This window comes from Nyctereutes procyonoides, unplaced genomic scaffold (assembly GCF_905146905.1).
Source record: "Nyctereutes procyonoides isolate TBG_1078 unplaced genomic scaffold, NYPRO_anot_genome, whole genome shotgun sequence".
NCBI classification, from domain to species: domain Eukaryota; kingdom Metazoa; phylum Chordata; class Mammalia; order Carnivora; family Canidae; genus Nyctereutes; species Nyctereutes procyonoides.
This window is the reverse complement of record NW_026575046.1, coordinates 11,929,064-11,948,193: the sequence shown is the minus strand read 5'-3', so window position 1 is coordinate 11,948,193 and position 19,130 is coordinate 11,929,064.

Here is a 19,130-nt window from a genome sequence, read left to right as displayed (position 1 = left end):
ATCTTTTTAAAAAAGAAAAACATATTAAATGGATCATGGAATGATTATAGATGGTCTACCTAGAGAAATGTTAGAAGACTGGCTTAAAGATGAAGAAATATTTGTGTTAGAGAGTGTAGGTGGTATTTCCCAAAAGCTTAAAATTAAAACAATAAAACCCCCACCTGGGGGCACCTGGGTGGCTCAGTCAGTTAAGTGTCTGCTTTCAGCTCAGGTCATGATCCCAGGGTCCTGGAATTGAGCTCCACATAGGGCTCTTTACTCGGTGGGGAGTCTGCTTCTCTCTCTCCCTCTGCCTTTCTCCCTACTCATGCTATCTCTGTCTCAAATAAATAAATAAATAAATAAATAAATAAATAAATAAAATCTTTAACAAACCCCAAAACACTTAATGCCTAGTTCAAAAGTAGAGTTTTAACAAATGAAGGTATGTACTTGTTATATGAACCCAAAAGACAGATGAACTTGTTTCTATATTAGTAATAGATAGACTAGTGATCTCATTTTTATTTGTCCCAGTTAAAACTAATCTTATCCCTATATATTAGAAGACACTGTGCTAAGTTTCTTTTTTTTAAGATTTTATTCATTTATTCATGAGAGAGAGAGAGACAGAGACAGAGAGATAGAGTTAGAGACACAGGCAGAGGGAGAAGCAGGCTCCCTGCAGAGAGCCTGATGTGGGACTCGATCCCAGGACCCCGGGATCACGACCTGAGCCAAAGGCAGACCCTCAACCACTGAGCCCCCCAGGTGTCCCCTGTGCTAAGTTTCTAAAGGTAATTCCATGATGTCTTTCTTTCTTTCTTTCTTTCTTTCTTTCTTTCTTTCTTTCTTTCTTTCTTTCTTTCTTTCTTTTTCTATTTTTTTTAAATTTATTTATGATAGTCACAGAGAGAGAGAGGCAGAGACATAGGCAGAGGGAGAAGCAGGCTCCATACACTGGGAGCCCGACGTGGGATTCGATCCCGGGTCTCCAGGATCGCGTCCTGGGCCAAAGGCAGGCGCCAAACCGCTGCGCCACCCAGGGATCCCCCATGATGTCTTTATAATAACCTCTATGCATACAATTTCTCTGAACTGGTTAGACCAATTTATGTGAGTTTCTTGAAACTGTAGACCATTAATATTTATTTTTCTAAATTGTAAAAATATGTGTGATGCTTTAGGTACTTTTGTTGGATGAATAATTTAAAGAATAAAGAAAATCATGGAAAATAAACAGTGTAGTTAAAACATGACTTGACTTATTTAGTAAAATAAGTTCACTTATTTCAGTGCAGGTGGTGGTCAGGATATTACCAGCTCGCACTGATCTAATGCACCCCCAGCATAAGTGGCAGTCGGTCAGCAGAAGCACATGGAGACTTGTCAGTGTGCTTCCATTGACCCTTTCATGTATCAGCTTGTTACATCATTGCGGTGTGAGAAATGTCAAACACTCGTTCGGAAATTGAAGTTGCTCTTCTTTGCCCCTCTGCTTGCCGTTTTACTAAGTATCCTCTCTAAATTCTAGAAGTTGACAAATATTCACACTTTAATCAAACTTTAGTTAGGCTCCTCATAGCCCTCTGTTCAGCTGGACCTTCAGCTTCTGTCTCCATCCTTGTGGAGTCCAGTTTTAGCAAGAATCTTGTCAAGTCGGTTTAAGCAGAATCACCCTACCCTAGATGTCTGATCATCCTTTATAACTGATTGGGTTCCTCATCTTCCACCCTGCTCCCCCCACCCCTCCAACCACCGGGTAATGTCTAATTATCTTAGCCTGGCTTCAGCCAGAAGAATCCTATTAGATTAATTTAGCAAAGAATTATCTTATCCTCTTAATTTTCCATCTACTGACCCCCTCCACTCTGCTCCTTGGCTACAAATTTCCCTTTTCTTTCTTGTATTTGAAGTTGCACCCAGCATCCCTCCCCTACTGTAAAACCCCCTGTGATAGTCCTTTATCTGTTATGACAGTTTCCCTGAATAAAGTCTGCCTCACTGTTGGAACAAGTGTCTGAGTAATTTTTTCTTTAACAAAGCTGAGGTATATAGTGTTCTGTATTTCAATATTGCAAAGACCACAGAACTCAGCAGGATAACAACTGAAAAGAAGAGGATTTGTCTCTAAGAGCAGGAACCTCAGAGACCAGAAGAAGAGTTCAAGATGAGGACAAAGAGAAGCAAGTCACAGAGTGGCTTTAGGAGTACTCCAGTGGATAATTACAGTGCTTAGTTATTCTGGAAAATAAATGCTCCGAGACGTATGCAGGTATGAAAGTGTAGACTAGAGACAGAAGAAAAGAAAGAAGATAGAAATAATCTCACAACCTCTTGAAATTATGAAATTATTTTTAAATGGCAATAGTTCTAATCAGGATAATAATGCCATCTTCTTTCTAATTTTTAATTGTTTTTTAAAAAAACCTGAGGCATAGAATACCAAGCAAGGGCAGGTTAAATTTGGAATAGATTTTTCCCAAATTAGGACATCTTGCTTTTCCAGTGTTTCATGGGGACGTGAAAGTTATGAAAATAGTTAAAAATCCCAAACCTGTAATTATGTCTTTTGCCTTAACATTTTACCTGGGATCTTGCTTTGAAAAAGCTTTTGTTCCCTTTGTTCCCCATTCCTGTCACTGCCATTTTGTTTGTCTGAGAGCAGGCAAAAATATAGATCATGAAATGACTTTGGATAAAAATGAAAATAGCAAATGAAGCAGTCAACAAGAAGTCTTTAGGGGGCGTTTGCTTCCTTCTGTGTATGTGACACTTTCTTGTGGCTGGGCCTGTGGGTCAGTGGTCATAATTGTTTTTATTCTTTAGATGCAGTTTGTTGTACTGGCTTTCCCCCTGTCACTTGAGTTCAAAATGTTATATCATGAATGAGCAATTCAGAGCAAGAATGACTGGATATGCTATGTGCTGAAATGATAAAATTGAAGATATTTTGTGTAACTTTTCCCCAACATATCATTTCTCTTTCTCTATGCACCACTTACAACAGATAGTGGGCGAAGAAAAAGAATGTAAGCTTGTAAGAAAGCAAGCAGTACATGAGAGAAGTCATGAGAAAGCAAGAGAAAAAGGCCCTGACATTTCAAGGAAGTGGCCCGTTATACCTTATCAGTCATAAACAACTGAGATTTTCTTGCAGAGCCCCTTCCTGTAATCACCTCGAGTCTTCTCGTTTTTTTCCCTTGTCCCCTCCACTCCACCAATGCATCCAAACATGATGGCTGCCATAGGTGACCTCATTGCAACTTAATGATGTGATATGTCCTCCTTTCCTTCTTCAGTGTTTTCCAAGGTGACAAGTTCCTTATTTGGCTAATAAGCTAATGCAGGGTGACGAGGAGCCAATCCTTTTCCATCCTCCTCCTTTCATCCTCCAGGAATATATGCCCTTTATGTCATCCCTTATATTGCATAAAGCTGAGGATGACACTACGGTATAAATTTCCTTCCAGAAAACAAAAAAGAATGTGGTTTTTGGCATACCAATGGAGTGATGGATGGGATTTTAGCTCAGTATAAGCCCCACTATAAGGAACAAACCATGTGTTGCGACTGCCAAAAAATACAAATAAAAGCTAATGCAATGCACAGAATGTCCCTCAGCATTCTCATTAAAGGGTTTGCCTACAAACAAAGCTAATGGCAATTATTTGATAAACAGATTAAATAATGTTTATCAAATTATCCTAATAAATTAATAAAAATTACACCGTGGCAAAAATTTCTAAGCAGCCAGAGAGAGAGAATGCGGGCTTTAGCGATCGCTAGTCCTGCTGAGTTTCTGTGTGGGACCGCCAGCAATTTAGGAGTTCCTTACAGACCGCAGCAGCCTCCACATTAAAGAGTACCTTGTAGTAAGCACACTGTGTATAATGATTTACCATTTTCAGAGCACTTTCAGTATATTTCTTCAGCAGTAACTGTGATGGGGAGAGTAACTCCTCATTTTACAGATGCAGAACCTGGGAGTCCATGGGGTTTAATACTAAGAGAAGAGAAGCCTTGAGCTAGAAGGTGAGCCTCAGACAATCAGTTTACTACTATTTGTTTTGGACTGAATGCTGTGTGTTCCTAAAAATCATATGTTGGAGCCCTAAACCTCTATATGGTGGTATTTGGAGATGGGTCTTTGGGAGGTAATTAGGGTTAGATGAGATCACCAGGGCGGGGCCCTCACCATGAGATTAGCTCCCTTATCAGAAGAGACACCAGAGAACTTGCTTTCTCTCTCTCACTCTCTCATTCTGAACACATACAAGGAGGAGGTCATGTGAGCACACCAGGAGCCGGCAGCAATCTAGATCAAGAGCAGAGGACTCCGAATGAAACTTCCCTCTCAGGCACCTTGCTCTTGAAACACCAGCCTCCAGACTGTGAGGGATAAATGTCTGGTGCTTAGGTACCCAGTCTATGGTATTTTGTTATGGCAGCCTGAGCAGCCTGAGACATTCCTTTCATCTAGCTATATGGTTTAGCTCATTGGTTAGGTACCCTTGTGACATTAAGTGCTAACCAAGACCTGGTGTGCTACAATTTCATCATTATTTTGTACTTTCATTCTTTCATGCAAAAGCATTTTCATTAGTACCTGCTTTGTGCTAAGAAGGGGCGTCAGGTGCTAGAGATACAAAAATGAACAAGCCATATTCAATTTGCTCACATTTTGATAGGGGGATGACCCATACATATAAGAAGATACTAATAATATAATTTGATAAATGCTGTAATAAAAGTATTAAAGCACTTTGGAAGCATGAAGAAGCTCATGTATTGGAGGAACTCAAGAGATGCTTCACAAGGGAAGCAACACGGATGACTTTTTAAAATGATTACATGTGAGGCTTGGAACCCATCCACCCAGATGCCCTCAACAAGGATGTGGCTGACAGAGGGAAGGAGTGAGGGCAGGCATCACGTAGGCAGGCAGCTGCAGTTCTTGGGCTATGTACCTGGCATTATGGTCAACAGCAACCTAGCACTTCTGTCTACACTGAAATCCCCCCAGGGTTTATGTAAACGCAGAATCCTGAGTATTGACCCAGATATGACCTGGCAGAATGTCATCTCTGGGCATAGCACAGTGAAATAAGCATTTTTAATAAGCACACCAGGTATTGATACTCACTGTAGTAAGAATAATAATGCACTCAGGATACAGGAAGGAAAAGTAGGCTTTCTCTGTATTTCAGCGTGGATGAATTCTGATGTCAGATTTCCTGCATACTTGTACATAGCCCTTTATACTCCAGTTTTTTTTGTTGTTGTTGTTGTTTCAGCAATGAAATTTCTTCATAGCCCTACTTTCAAAGCATCCATACTGCTCTGTCAGTAGAATAATTCCTCCTTTTCCTCTTGATTAATAAGCAGAGCATCATCTGTTTTGTCAAGGTGATTCAGTTCTCTACTTTTACCTGAAAGATCTTACAGTTGGCTAATAAGAAACGAGGCTGCACAGCACAAGGCCTGGTGAACAATTACTACTAAATAGAGATAAGTTTCCTCCCGCAGCATCCTCCTATTTCATTGTCTCCAAACCCCTCCCTGAATTTAAACCACTTCACAGGCATCAATTAGTCATATTTAGATTCTTCTTAAGAAATGCTGAACATGTAATTAAGATTAAGATACTCTGAGGGCTTTCTCTACCTTTGAGGTCGATTCCTCCCTCTCTTTGGATGTTTGTCATTTAACCTCTCTTTTTCTATAAATGTCAAATGTACCTGGCCTGAAAGAACCTTTCTGAACATTCAGCAGTGATGTTAGTCAACTGCTTAGCACATAAAAAGTGCCAAATAATAGCTATGTGATGTGCTGGGCAGAAACTCTCTTTGGAACATCTGTGGTACTTGACCCTTTCTGTGATTCTCTTTTCTTGACAAATTATGTCATATTGCTTCACTGCACATGAGAGAGCAACAAGATATAATGTAAATAATTAAAGCCAAAATTCTTATCATCTATTTATGTAACATAGGAATAAAGAACAGCAATGATGTAGCTCCACGGTATTTGATGCAATAAGAAATCAAGTATTTTAAAGGAAAAGTTTGAAAAAAGACCAAATAGCAACATGGGGTGCCACTGGGAACTTTCTTTCCTTTGAAAGAGCTCCATGTCCCTGCCTATCAAAGCATGTGCTATATATAATCACAGCTGCCTTCTGGATTGTTGGGAAATCTGGGAGTTACCTTTGATTTCTTCAGTCTCCCCCACCAAACCAGTTGATCCTACTGGTATCTTTGAACTTGTCTATCTTTTCCCAATTCTACTTCCACTCTCTTATCTATCACACCAAATTCTTTCCATTGTCTATTTTAGTTACCCTTTAACTGGTCCATGTACTCCCTTATTATATCTCTTCCAACCCATTCTTCACACAGTAGCCAGAGTGATTCTTTAAAAATGTAAATCAAATATCGTCTTTCTCCCCTTACCTCCTTCAGTGGGTTCCCAATGAGTTTCCTTACTTTCAGTTATAGAAGCATCGATATGTTGAACTCTGCTTACTTCTCCAGCTTCATTTTAAACCAGTTGCACTTTCTCACTGTTGCTCAAGTACACCCTTTAGTTCTTAGAATACTCCAAGCTCCAACCTACCTCGGAGCATCTGTGCACAATTTTTCCCCTGTAGAACCTTTTTACAATGTGTCCTTCCCTCACTCCTTGATATTATTTGAATCTCAACTAAAATGCTATTTTAAAAGTTAGCAATTTTCTGGGGTTAAAAAAAAGGAAATCTCAGCACTTCCAAGCACTGTTTAATGTTTGTTACCACCAACCTGATCATGAGCTCAATGTGAGCACTGACCAAGTTTTTTAACTTATCACTGTGTACTCAGTGCAGAGAATACTGCCTTGACAATTACTTGGGATTTAATGGATGATTGTTGAATAAATAAATGAACAGTAGAAAAGGTGGATCCTGTTTTGGGGATATCCATTTGTAGAAAGCTCCTAATTAGCTTGTATATCAAAAAAAAAAAAGCTTGGAAATAAGCTCATAGTACAAGATGGGAAGAACTGAAATTACATCTGAGAGTGAAGAGTCAAGGAAGAGAAATGGAGAGAGAGAATAGCTGCTAGACAGATGAATAAAAACAAAACAACATAAAAAAATACTCTAATGTGTTTTGTTGAGGGACTGAGTATAACACTGAGTTTCTCTATTTGCAATTTTTTTACATGCCGTTGATGTAAACTTAGCTTTCCCAAGTTACCAGAAAAGTATGCTAAACACGAAGCCTGATGTATGTCAGGGCTTCTGTTTTAGGTATGTCAGTGATCTACTTTTGCATAGCAAATTATCACACAAATCAGCATCTTAATATACATTATTTCAGTTTTTATGGCTCAGGAACCTGAGAATGGTTTAGCTGGGTCTTTTATTTCACGATCTGTCACAAGGCTGCAGTCAAAATATTAGCCAGGGCTGGAGTCTCATCTGAAGGCTGGACTGGGGCTTTCCAAGTGTTGGACTGAGGGCATCAGTCTTAGGGGTTGTTAGACAAAGTCCATCTTTGATTCTTTGCCATAAAGGTCTCTCCAGTATGGCAGCTTGCTTCATAAAATTATGTAGTCCAGAAGGCAATAGAGAAAATCTGCTAAAAAGATAAAAATGACAGCCTTTTGTTACCTTCCAACAGAAGTCATATTCCATTAACTTTTCAATATTTAGTTAGTCACAAGCAAGTCACTAGGTTTAGGTCAGATTTAAAGGGGGTGGGCAGCTATTGTATAAGGAGTCATTATGGGCCAACTCAGAAGTCACCTACCACAGTATGTTTTTTGATGTTTTGGTTAGGAGTATGTGTGTTTGTAGGTGTATGTGTGCATTTAGGAAGACTAAAATTTACGTTTAAAGTGACACAATTCAGTAGGAACAGACAGCTGAAACAGACATAATTGTGGAAACATATATTCCCTGAAAATATGAAGAAAATTTGGGACAGCCATTTGCATGGTGTTTTGGTTTTTTTTTTTAATTTTTATTTATTTATGATAGTCACACACACAGAGAGAGAGAGGGGCACAGAGACACAGGCAGAGGGAGAAGCAGGCTCCATGTACCGGGAGCCCGACGTGGGATTCGATCCCGGGTCTCCAGGATCACGCCCTGGGCCAAAGGCAGGCGCCAAACCGCTGCGCCACCCAGGGATCCCTGCATGGTGTTGATAAAGGTCTGAATCATTATTACTTAGGTCCCATGGGGCACTTGGACCTTTAATTCTAACATACTCTAGTAACTGGATTATCTAGAGCACTGCCATAACTTTCCACTTTGCCTTCCCTGACAACTCTTTTGAAGTTATAATACATAAAAAAGTTCTAAAGGTTGCCAAAGAGTTAGGAGGGAGTTTTATAAGACTTTGCATCAGAGTCCGCACTTGAGTTGTACAAAGCCTCTAAGTTATTTTATAGTTCATCTCGGCTTAAGGTCTAATGTAGAATGTCAGAAGTTCTCCACTGATCCAGCACTAACTCTGAAACTGTAAGCACTATGATTGATTGGATCAGAAAAATGTTTTATTACAAAAACTGGATTATTAATATACTTATAGTAACAAAAATATTTAAAATCAACTGAGGCATATTGAGTATTCTCTGTGTGCCAGGCATTGTGTTCGGCAGTTTCTCAGGTATAAGTTATACATTGCTAAAATAACCATGGTGAGTAAACAATTATGAAGGCTGATAGAAGAGGAGTCTGTACAAAATGTTCTAGCTTGAGAGACTGGGTCATTTATGAAATAATTATTTGAAATATGATGAGAATAAGTTTGACTATGGGCAGATAGGAGATGACAAGTTCTCTTTTATCCATAAAATCTGACAGCATATACAATGATGTCATGAAGAGTAATGTGGAAATAGAAGGATCATGTTGGGAAGTATCATGAGTAAGGAACATAAGGTGAGATACCTGCTGTCCATCTTTTTTTTTTAAATATTAGTGTTATTCAGAGTTGATTCCAGCAGCTTTCTTTACTTTCTTTATGCCAAAAATGTAAGAATGCAATTGGTAGCAATAAATGCCTTTAGTATGATTGATGAATGAGTATGTAGTAGTTGACACTTTGAGAACGGTGACACCTTCCAATAAGAACAGGCAGAACTTAGTGGTGGTGTGGTCACCCGATTGCATCAGGATGATCTCCTTTGCCTTTGGACCCACAGGAGAGCTGACTATTTGACTCTGTTAATGGACAGAGTAACATTCAGTAACCATGACAGTTGATGCTACTTTCCAAAAATGGAATTAGACATACTTTTCCAAATGATAAGTGCCCCATGTCTCCCCTTGTTCATTCTCATTAAATCCTAGGAAGATAGTAATTCCAAAAATTCAGTTGGCATGGTAGTAAAGAAGGAGTCCTGCTCAAAAGGGCCTGCTGTACAGAGTATAGTTGACTGACAGCCTGCACGTGGGGACCATGGTTCCCTTAGGCTGATACCAGCTGATGGCGGAGCACGGCAAAGGTACTTGAGTAGGTAGGGCCTTCCTCTCCAATCCTGGGCTCTTCTAATAGGCAAAAGGACTCCCCTTTGGCCTGGTTAAGACTTTCTTAGTCTTGTGCTGTGGTGTAAGGATCTTCTCACTCAATGCCTCCTTTTCTATTTCCTTTCATAGGTGTCAGACCTGCGTCACTATCTGAAAACTCTTCCAACTATTTCTGCTTCTCCCTTTTCTGCCCTTCATAGGTGACTTGAGCTGTTAAATCTCTTAAGCATGTTTAATGCCATCTTGGTGTCAATGTGTTGAAGGACCTGAACTGCCCCAGGTAGTAAGTTCACCATCATAAGTGATGATTATGCCATACACTATTTTTAAGAGCATCCACAGTTTCTGAAATCAGCCTGTAGAAGTTGGCGTAGTGACAAGGTTGTGGATGGCATTGATAGACTTAGATTCCTCAGTTGGATCAAAGTGGAGTTACATTTTGAGTACTGCATTTTATTTAAGAAATCAGAGCAGTATATTACCATATTAGGAGAATTCTTTGTTCAAAATAGGATTTTAAAATTTGGAATGTTTTTCCATTTCTAGGACAATTAAGTCACTCAGAACACTATGTTTGCATATTATGTCAAATGGATGAGGTATTTAATAATAATAATAATAATAATAATAATAATAATAATAGCCTGGTAGGTCGAAGAATGCATATTTGGATTGAGCGTATTGTTTTTCTATGTGTTTAGATATATGTAGATGTGTGATGTTGGAGATTTGTTATGGACTGAGAGCAAAACTCAGAATATGAAAATTTCATTCATCCAATGTATAACCAACCACCCCCAATTCACACTTTTCTGTTCAATCATGGTAGTTTGGAGTCCCAGCAGGATTTGTATGTATCTTCTGAAAAAACAGATTCTGGTCTCCGTGGTGGGAGCCTTCAGGTCCATGCTGTCCCTCACTATATTACTCAGTACAATGCTTCATACATGGTCGATGCTCAATAAATATTAATTGAAAAAAAGAAGGACATTACGAGCAGGAGAGTTTTAATGATGAGAAAATGTGACTCTATTCTAGTATTCTGACCATTTTTATATGTAGAATAATGCATTAATCACAACTAGTCACAATTGTGTCTATTCTTCTATGATCTGTATTTCTTTAACACTGATTACTTTTTATGTGATGAGTAAATAGGGGAGTGATGTTGGTATAGTATTAAGGAGGTGTTGACGTATACATGATTTTTCTCACGGTGTTAATTCTTTTTAAGTGATTGGGCTGAGCTCTCTCATAATTAAATGCTTTAGCAATGTGTAAAGTCCTTATGAAAAGATCTGAAACTCTACAGAAGTGCCTTGTTTTAGTGCAAACTGGGCTTGGCCTCCACTATGTTATGCTACAGTGATATGTAAGTGCATGTGAAGGGCATGGTGCTGACATTTCCTCCCTTATTTAAAACAGTGGATTAACACAACAGCCTAGTCTGGATAAGATTTTTGATTTTGATGACTATGTCTCTATTGAAACAAATGCCCTCCAAGAAGTGCATCTCAAAGCAAAATGTTTAAGTGCCAGAGTTCATGTTGCAAAGAGCTAACTGTGATACTTGATGCCAATGACAGCATATTTTAGATGTATTTGTGTTTTTATTAGGATTGACATTGGTTTTGATATTCTGGATATAGTACTTTTCAGTGATCGGTTCCAACCCTGTTTTTTCCCAGAGCCAATGTTATTTTTACCACGTGATTTTACAGAAAGCATGTCTTCTCCCAATGTCTAAAACACACATATAAATATATATAGCGTGATAGCAAGAATGCTTATATTTAAAAGAAAAGCAATAGAGTAACTTGGTTAGGAATTCATCTCTAGAATCAAATTGGTTAGATTTAAGTTTCAACTTGGCCAATTCTGAGCTGAGTATATTTGACCATGGCACTTAATATTCTGTACTTTGGTATCTACAGTGGTAAGTTGGGGAAGATACTAGGATCTGTCTCATTGGGCTATTGTGTAACACATGAGTTGATGTAGTAAAGAGCTTAGAAGCGGGCCAGGCATATAGTAGGCAGTCCACTGATGCTAATTGTTGTTATGGAATAAAGCAGCTCTTTCCCCAGCTAAACCACATGAGAGAGAGTTCGCCCTGCTATGTGAAGACTTGGCATGGTTTCATAACTGGGACCTCAACATAGAAATTTCTTTAAGGCTTGACTCATAGTTCTTGGTAGGCATTTTAGGAACTAGTCCGCTTTTGAATTTGTACTCATTATTGCTACAAACTGTTTTAAAATTTTGTCTGGCTAGAGTCACTAGACTGTGACTTAAATTATAACTTTAAAACTGATTTCCTCTAGTTACTTGTACTCCATACAGTAGAGTTCATCACACACTTACCGCTCCTACTTGGCATTTTCTTTTACTCTTTTTCTTGATAAATTATGACCTGTTATACCACTTCCTTTATATGTGAAATTGTTGCAGTATAATAGAAACAAGATGTAATATCAATAAAATGATCTATCATAAATACAGCTAAAACTGCAAAACAGATGTCCAAAATTAAGTGATACAGAATTAAAGGATACTTTTTTCCCCCTAGGAAAAAGCCGATGAAACCAAAGATTAGAACAAGGACAAAAGCCTTTTAGTATCTCTAGCAATATTTGTATTTTGGGGGAATCTTTGGGAAAATTGGATACTTGCTGTTTGGGAGTTTGCTTTAAGAGTGGGATCTTGGGGCACCTGGGTAGCTCAGTGGTTGAGAGTTTGCCTTTGGCTCAGATCGTGATCCTGAGGTCCTGGGATCGAGTCCCACATCAGGTTTCCCGTGGGAAGTCTGCTTCTCCCTCTGCCTATGTCTCTGCCTCTCTCTGTGTCTCTGATGAATAAATAAATAAATAAAAATCTTAAAAAAAAAGAGTGGGACCTCTGGGTTTATATGTTCTTTATAAAATGCTTGGATTTCCAAAGTAGTCATTCGTGGCCTGGGGTTAAACAATGCTCTCTTCCAGCTGAGTGTTTTAAAATGACTTTTAAAATGGTAAACCAGCTATACTGTCACTGGATTAAGCCTGATGATCAAGCTGAGTGATATGTTAGACAAAAAGATTTCAAAGATCCTTTGATTCTATAAAACACTCATTAATAATAAAGGGGGCTCCAACACCTGAGAATGTTTTGTTGTCCTCCATTCATAGTGGAAGGAAAATATGAGAAAACCAAGGACTTTAGCAGAAAAGGACTATATGGAGGCTAGAGTTCCCTGTTTTCAAATTCTCTATAGGACCGGAGCAGGCATCTCTACTATGAATACATATAAATAAAATTATGATAAGAGGAAAAAAACAAATTATATATCAAATACCTACCTCAGGCTCTGAAATTGATATATACCATTTCATTTAATTCCCTCTCTCTATCCCCTGCCCCCCAAAGAAAAACAGGACTTCAACTTAGACATAATTATTTTTTACTTTAGGGGTAAGAGATCAGGCTCAGAAAAACTGGGCAATGAACAGGTTACTCACAGTCTGTTTTCTTCCCACTATATCAGACCTTGCCTAGGATCTTCCTATTCTAGTTCCCCCTTGTTGACGTAACTTCTAGTTTCAGACCATTAGACTGCACTCTTTTCCCACCAATCCTCTCACTTTTAGCCTGTATAAGTCAGAATTTGAAGGAAGTGTGCCAGCACTGAATGTGAGCAGGCTGTCTAGAGGAGACCTCAGGGTGCGTCTGCCCTGATGATTGACTTACTCCCTAATCTAACTCTCAGTTTTGCAGGTCAGAAACTTGGTTTAGAAGTATTGAGAGTGACTGTTTCCATGTTAACTAAATCCATACATGTTGATGTTTGAAGCCAAAATATCAGTTGATTTCATTTACAATGGTAATCTGGCCAAGATCCTGAACTCTTACATCCCCTGGCTAATATGTTCATTCTTTGCAGATACATGTCTTAAAAAGCCACATTATAATCACAAAATTGTTGGTGACTACTGAGTCATTAGAACAGAAAGAATTAGTGATTCAATGAGTGTTGATGGCATCTGGTAAGTTAATATAGAGTATTCACATCCAAAATACATACATGAAAAACCGATGAATAGAGTCAAGTCCTTGGGCAGTGGACACTGTCAATACTGTTTTTATCTTTCTCTCTCTCTCTCTCTCTCTCTCTCCCCCCCCCATCCATCCACTTACCCATCTATCTATCCAACCTTGTCTCATACATGCTTGTGTTTCTGACAGTTCAACTTCTGATTGACTCATAACTCAAATTTTGCTGATTCCAGGGAGAACTTGTAGAACTTAGTGTGGCTTTACACATATGTGTTTTAATCCACTTAGTGTTGATTTTTAAATTAAACTTTCAAGCAGTAGCCTTATTTCTCTTAACTGGAAATGAATTTAGAGTTGGATGGAGGAAATCCCTCTGTACATCACAAAGCCATAGATACAAGATTTCTTTTCAAAAGAAAAGGACATATATGCCTTAGAACAGAGATCTGTGAAGATTACATTTTTGGAAATGATAATTAAGATTTAGTGAGATATTAATAATGGGACACTATACTTATATTTTGCTTCAGGAATTTTGTCTAAGAACTCTTACATATGGAGGCACCTTTTCTCAGACTATGTCTTATGGGAAGAAAATATTCAATGGCTGCCTCCAGGATGGGATTCAGAAAGTTTTGGGAAAGATAGGCCTCAAAAATTTTTCTCACCATCTGTCTGTAATTCAACCTTTGAGACAAATTTCTTTGAGTTTTAAAATCTTTTCCAGGGATCCCTGGGTGGCGCAGCGGTTTAGCGCCTGCCTTTGGCCCAGGGCGCGATCCTGGAGACCTGGGATCGAGTCCGACGTCGGGCTCCCATGCATGGGGCCTGCTTCTCCCTCTGCCTCTCTCTCTCTCTCTCTCTCTCTCTTTCTCTCTCTCTCTCTCTCTCCTCTCTCTGTGACTATCGTAAATAAATAAAAATTAAAAAAAAATTTTAAAATATTTTCCACTTAAAAAATTCCTTAGAATGTAGTACATCTATCTGGGATAACACATTATGCCAATGTTTACCAAAAGGATATCATTAAACAAGATGCAGTTATAATTTCAACATCTGGAAATTCTCTAGAAGAATTTAATTTTAATAATATAATGATAATATATGCATATTCTGGATCATCTGAATAACTATGTTATAAATGAGTACGTTCTTCTAATTTAAAGCCTGAATTTATGTTTTTGTTGTTTTTGGTATCAAATATTATTACTTTAATTGTCACTGGCTCATTAATGATGGGATTCTTCAAAAAAAAGGTCAAACACTATTTGCACTATACAAACAAATCTTCTTAAAAATTTACAGTGCAAAAAGAAGTGGGAGAATGGAATTCTAGCAAAGGGTAGTGGAAGTAGATTGTACTGGATAATTAGCATCTGGATGACTCCTGATTTGAGGCAAATGGACATTTAAATCCTACCAATGGGGTGATCAGATTGAAGTCAAGCTTCCTTATATCAATTACTTCCTGAATTTGAATTAAAGATCATTTTATTGTCTGTTACCTTATCCCTTAGAGAAAAATATTTGTGTCTCTGATTCCCAGTAGTGAAAAATGGTATGCCTTCCTCTATTGTGAGAGATTAAAATTGTTTGAAGTGATTTTTCATCACAGAATCACACAGTGGCTTACTTTTTATTTTTAAGAGTTTGTGGATTGATTGCTTACATTCAGAGTAGGTTTAGAAGATTCTTAGATATTGATTTAAGAGTCTCAACCTATATAGATCCAAGAAATATGTTTTCCTTTCTCTTTACACCATTGAGCTCAACCTACTCTCCCGAGTTTAGGATGTCATTTGAATTTCTGGGAAAAAAAGATGGCTAAAAGCTCTGAGGATTCTAATGGTTGTCATGTTCAATAAGACTCATTAGTTAATGTAATAAATCTGTTACTAGAAACCAGAAACAACAGTTACTTTGATGAAGCATCCGTGTGAATGGAGAAATTTTCCTAAGAAAATTGTGGTTGTATTCCACTACCTACCACACAATGCAACTCGTTTGCTTCTCCTTCTTTTAAATTCCTATTTCTTCCTTTGACTTTATTTTCTGTCTTTCTGATCTAAAACCTTATATTTTCCTTACTTTTTATTATTCTCTATTTTCTTCTTTCTTCATATCCTGTGAAAGAGAGAATTTTTATTGATGCTGGCATTTATGTGTACAATAGTTCATTCATTCACACACCCTACAAAATAGGTAAATTGAGACCATGAATGTATAAATAACAGCCTTAAGACAACTAATAAACGATAGAAATAATTTTGAATTCGTGTGTTAGACACGAGTATTCCATGCATAAAATACTATTTATCTTGCTGTATAGTATCTCACAATGTATAACATATAGGTATCAACTATCCGCCTATCTGTATATGACTACAGGGTGCTAAAATCCCTTTCTTCCTTCCTTCCTTGCTTCTTTCTTTCTTTCTTTCTTTCTTTGATTTGAGGCAAATAGTTGGACTCCAAATATTTGTTGAATAGAAGACATATCCCTATTAGAATATTTCTATCCTATTCTGATGTATATAGAGTATGCAGTATTCATGACCACAGATACAAGATGCAATCAAAGCACTTAAATTTAATTTACTTTTCATTAAATGCCCCAAATCCAAAGTTCAAAAACATGAAGAAATTTGTACATGCTATCAGTATTGGATACTGTACAGTGCTTGCCATCAGAATTCATATTCTTCGATAACAGGATTAACATCACTTTAGAAAAAAGGGTAATGACAGATTAAAAAATTAAGTTAACTTAGACATAGGATTACAAACTGAGTGTATTTATATTTGGAGGTAATCAATCATTGCATGTGCCGGAGATCTATAAAAGATTGGCCTCAGAACTTACTATAGGGACTTTATCCTTTTCTCTACAAATTGCTCAGTTCCACCAAAGCAAAGACACTATTCCCCACTGAGGACTAAATAAATGACAAGCTTGAAGTGGTGAAAAATAAATTCCTTCTCTGAGTTACTTGAGTAAAAAGCTGCCTGTACAAAAATCACACATTTCTCTTCACATAATGGAAACTTACCACTTCTACCATACTGTACTTATTTGAGAAGAAGCTTGGGAAATTCATTATAAAGAGTAGGATATTTGGGATATTAATCCCACCACACCCACAAATCATAGAGAACATTGGGAATAAGGATCATTTGCCCTATTCATCCCCCAAACCTTTATCTATGTTATTGCATTCCATATATTGTTCATACGTATGAACATTTTCTTGTAACCAGGGAGCACTTTATTTATGCACTTTATTTCCACTGCATGTCTATAAGAATGCAAAAATGTAAACATTGATCTACATAATCATATACATATATTAAGGGAAGCTTCCTGCAACACTGTGAATCAGATCATTAAAAAATAGTAAAATTGCAGTTAATGGCTTATTAGCTGAAAGTGGGTATTTTAATTATTCTAGATAGTGAAAATTCATGAATAACTTATTAGTCACTCATATTCTGTTTTTTTTTTTTCTGCTCTCATAGTCCTGATGAGCCTCTGGTATTTAGATCATAGTCTTCGTTGCTTCATTATTTGAATTCTTACTAGAAAGTTCTGGAAAATGATATGGCCAGCCAGGGTAGATGGAGTCCTTGTTCCAGGTCACCATCAGATTGTGTAATCCATTTTCTAAAAGAAAAAAGTACTAAAAAATGTAATGTAGGATACTTAGAAGCAAAAAGTCTTTTTTTTTTTCTAAAGTAGATGACATGAAAAGATACTGAATTGTAGCAAAATTACGTTTATGTATTTCACATCGTTTTGTTTTTAGGCTCTAAAGGAAAGAACATTGACTAGAAATCATGAGGAGACATAGGTTTAGCTCTGATCTTATATCAACAACTTATCCTTGGTTGTATTTCTTCAATACTGCTGCTGTTCCTTCATTCACTGCCACCAAACCCCCCACTGTCTTCCTTGTCACCATCTTGCTTCCTCACCCATCCCCAAACTTGCCAGCTTCTTTCTTTCCTGGACTGTACCAAGATCTTTTCTGCCTCACTGACTTTGTATGTTATTTCTCTTCTTCATGTTTTAGCTGATCATCTCCTAATCATACTTTGGGTCTTAATTCATAATCACTTTCTCAAGTAATTTTCAAGCCCACCATTTCTTTGGAGCTCTTGTATAATATGTTCATAGCATCCTGTTATGACCAACCACCGGAATTATTATTTAGAAATGTGAACTTACTTTCATTATTGTATTTTATTGTCTCGATAGTATAGGTTATATGTTTTATTAAAGCAGAGAGTTTGTCTAGCACATTGTAGATGCTCAGTAAATATGTGAGAACTAATAGATGAATAAATTAGTAATAGAAGAGTTGAGATAGGGTAAATGATCTATAAAATCTCATCCATCTTGAGTAATCTATAGTATGGAGGTGAATTCATAATTTTATTTCTATGTGAAGCCAATCCTGAAGGAGGCTTTATCATAAACCATACTTTGTGCACATAGTCAGGTATTGCAAGTGAGTCTCTTAAACTCTGAATTTTGGACTTTGATTTAGTCATTCATACCAAAGGATTAATCTGTAAAACATAAATCTTATCCCACATATTCTTATTGAAACCTGACCTGGCTCTTCATTGTATATAACATGAAATCTAAACACCTTGTGATGATATGAAAATCACTCAAGATCTGCCTATTTTTTTCCAGCTATCGGCAAGACAAAATCCTGCATTTGACATTTAAGACCCATGTAGAGTTTCTAAAATTCATAGTGCTTTCTAACTTTTTTTCATTTGGTGTCATGTCTTTACCTCAGCCGTGTCCATGTTTAAAAAGCCTCTCTTCCCCTTTTCCTTTTTAGCTTTTGTTCATTAGGCAAATTCCAACTCAATCTTCAAGATTTGGCTGAAATGTTGAATGCTTAGTCATTTTTTAATCTTTTCAGAAAGACTGAGGAACTTTATTACATGCATACCTCTATTATACCATTTAACAGATTTCTGTAATCATTAACCCATAAGACTGTTTCCCCTTGACATTGCCAGTCCTGAAGAACAGGGGTTGCATTCTTATCATGTATCTTCTTGGTCTCCAGCACAGTGCCCAGCACATGGTAGGCAATTCGTGAATATGGAATGAATGAATGAATGAATGTGAAATCCAAATTAGTATGTTCAAGGCTTAGCTTATGTTTTCTAGTGCTTTAGGTGGGAGTCAGAGAAGTTGGTCTCTAACCTCCCAGTTTTATTCTAATATTCCAAGGTTTATTAATAATGTATCACTTTGTAGACTTGTCTTTATAAAGTTAATAACTCAACATTTTTGGATAGTTTTATTGATAATTATTTTATTGCTTTTTTCTCAACATTCATGTTTTTATTTTTTTGCAGGTTTATTAAAATTCATTCAAACTGGAGGGAATCATCTATGTAGAAATAGTGTTCCTTAGATTTTGGTAGTCATAATTCTGAATATCTCAGCTTCTTGTCAGATTTTAAAATATGAGAATTATTTCCTTTAATCCTTTGTTCAATATTATATTCATTATTACTTTAAATCCTTATCTTTCATATTTAGTGATTGGTCTTCATTACCCACTGATTT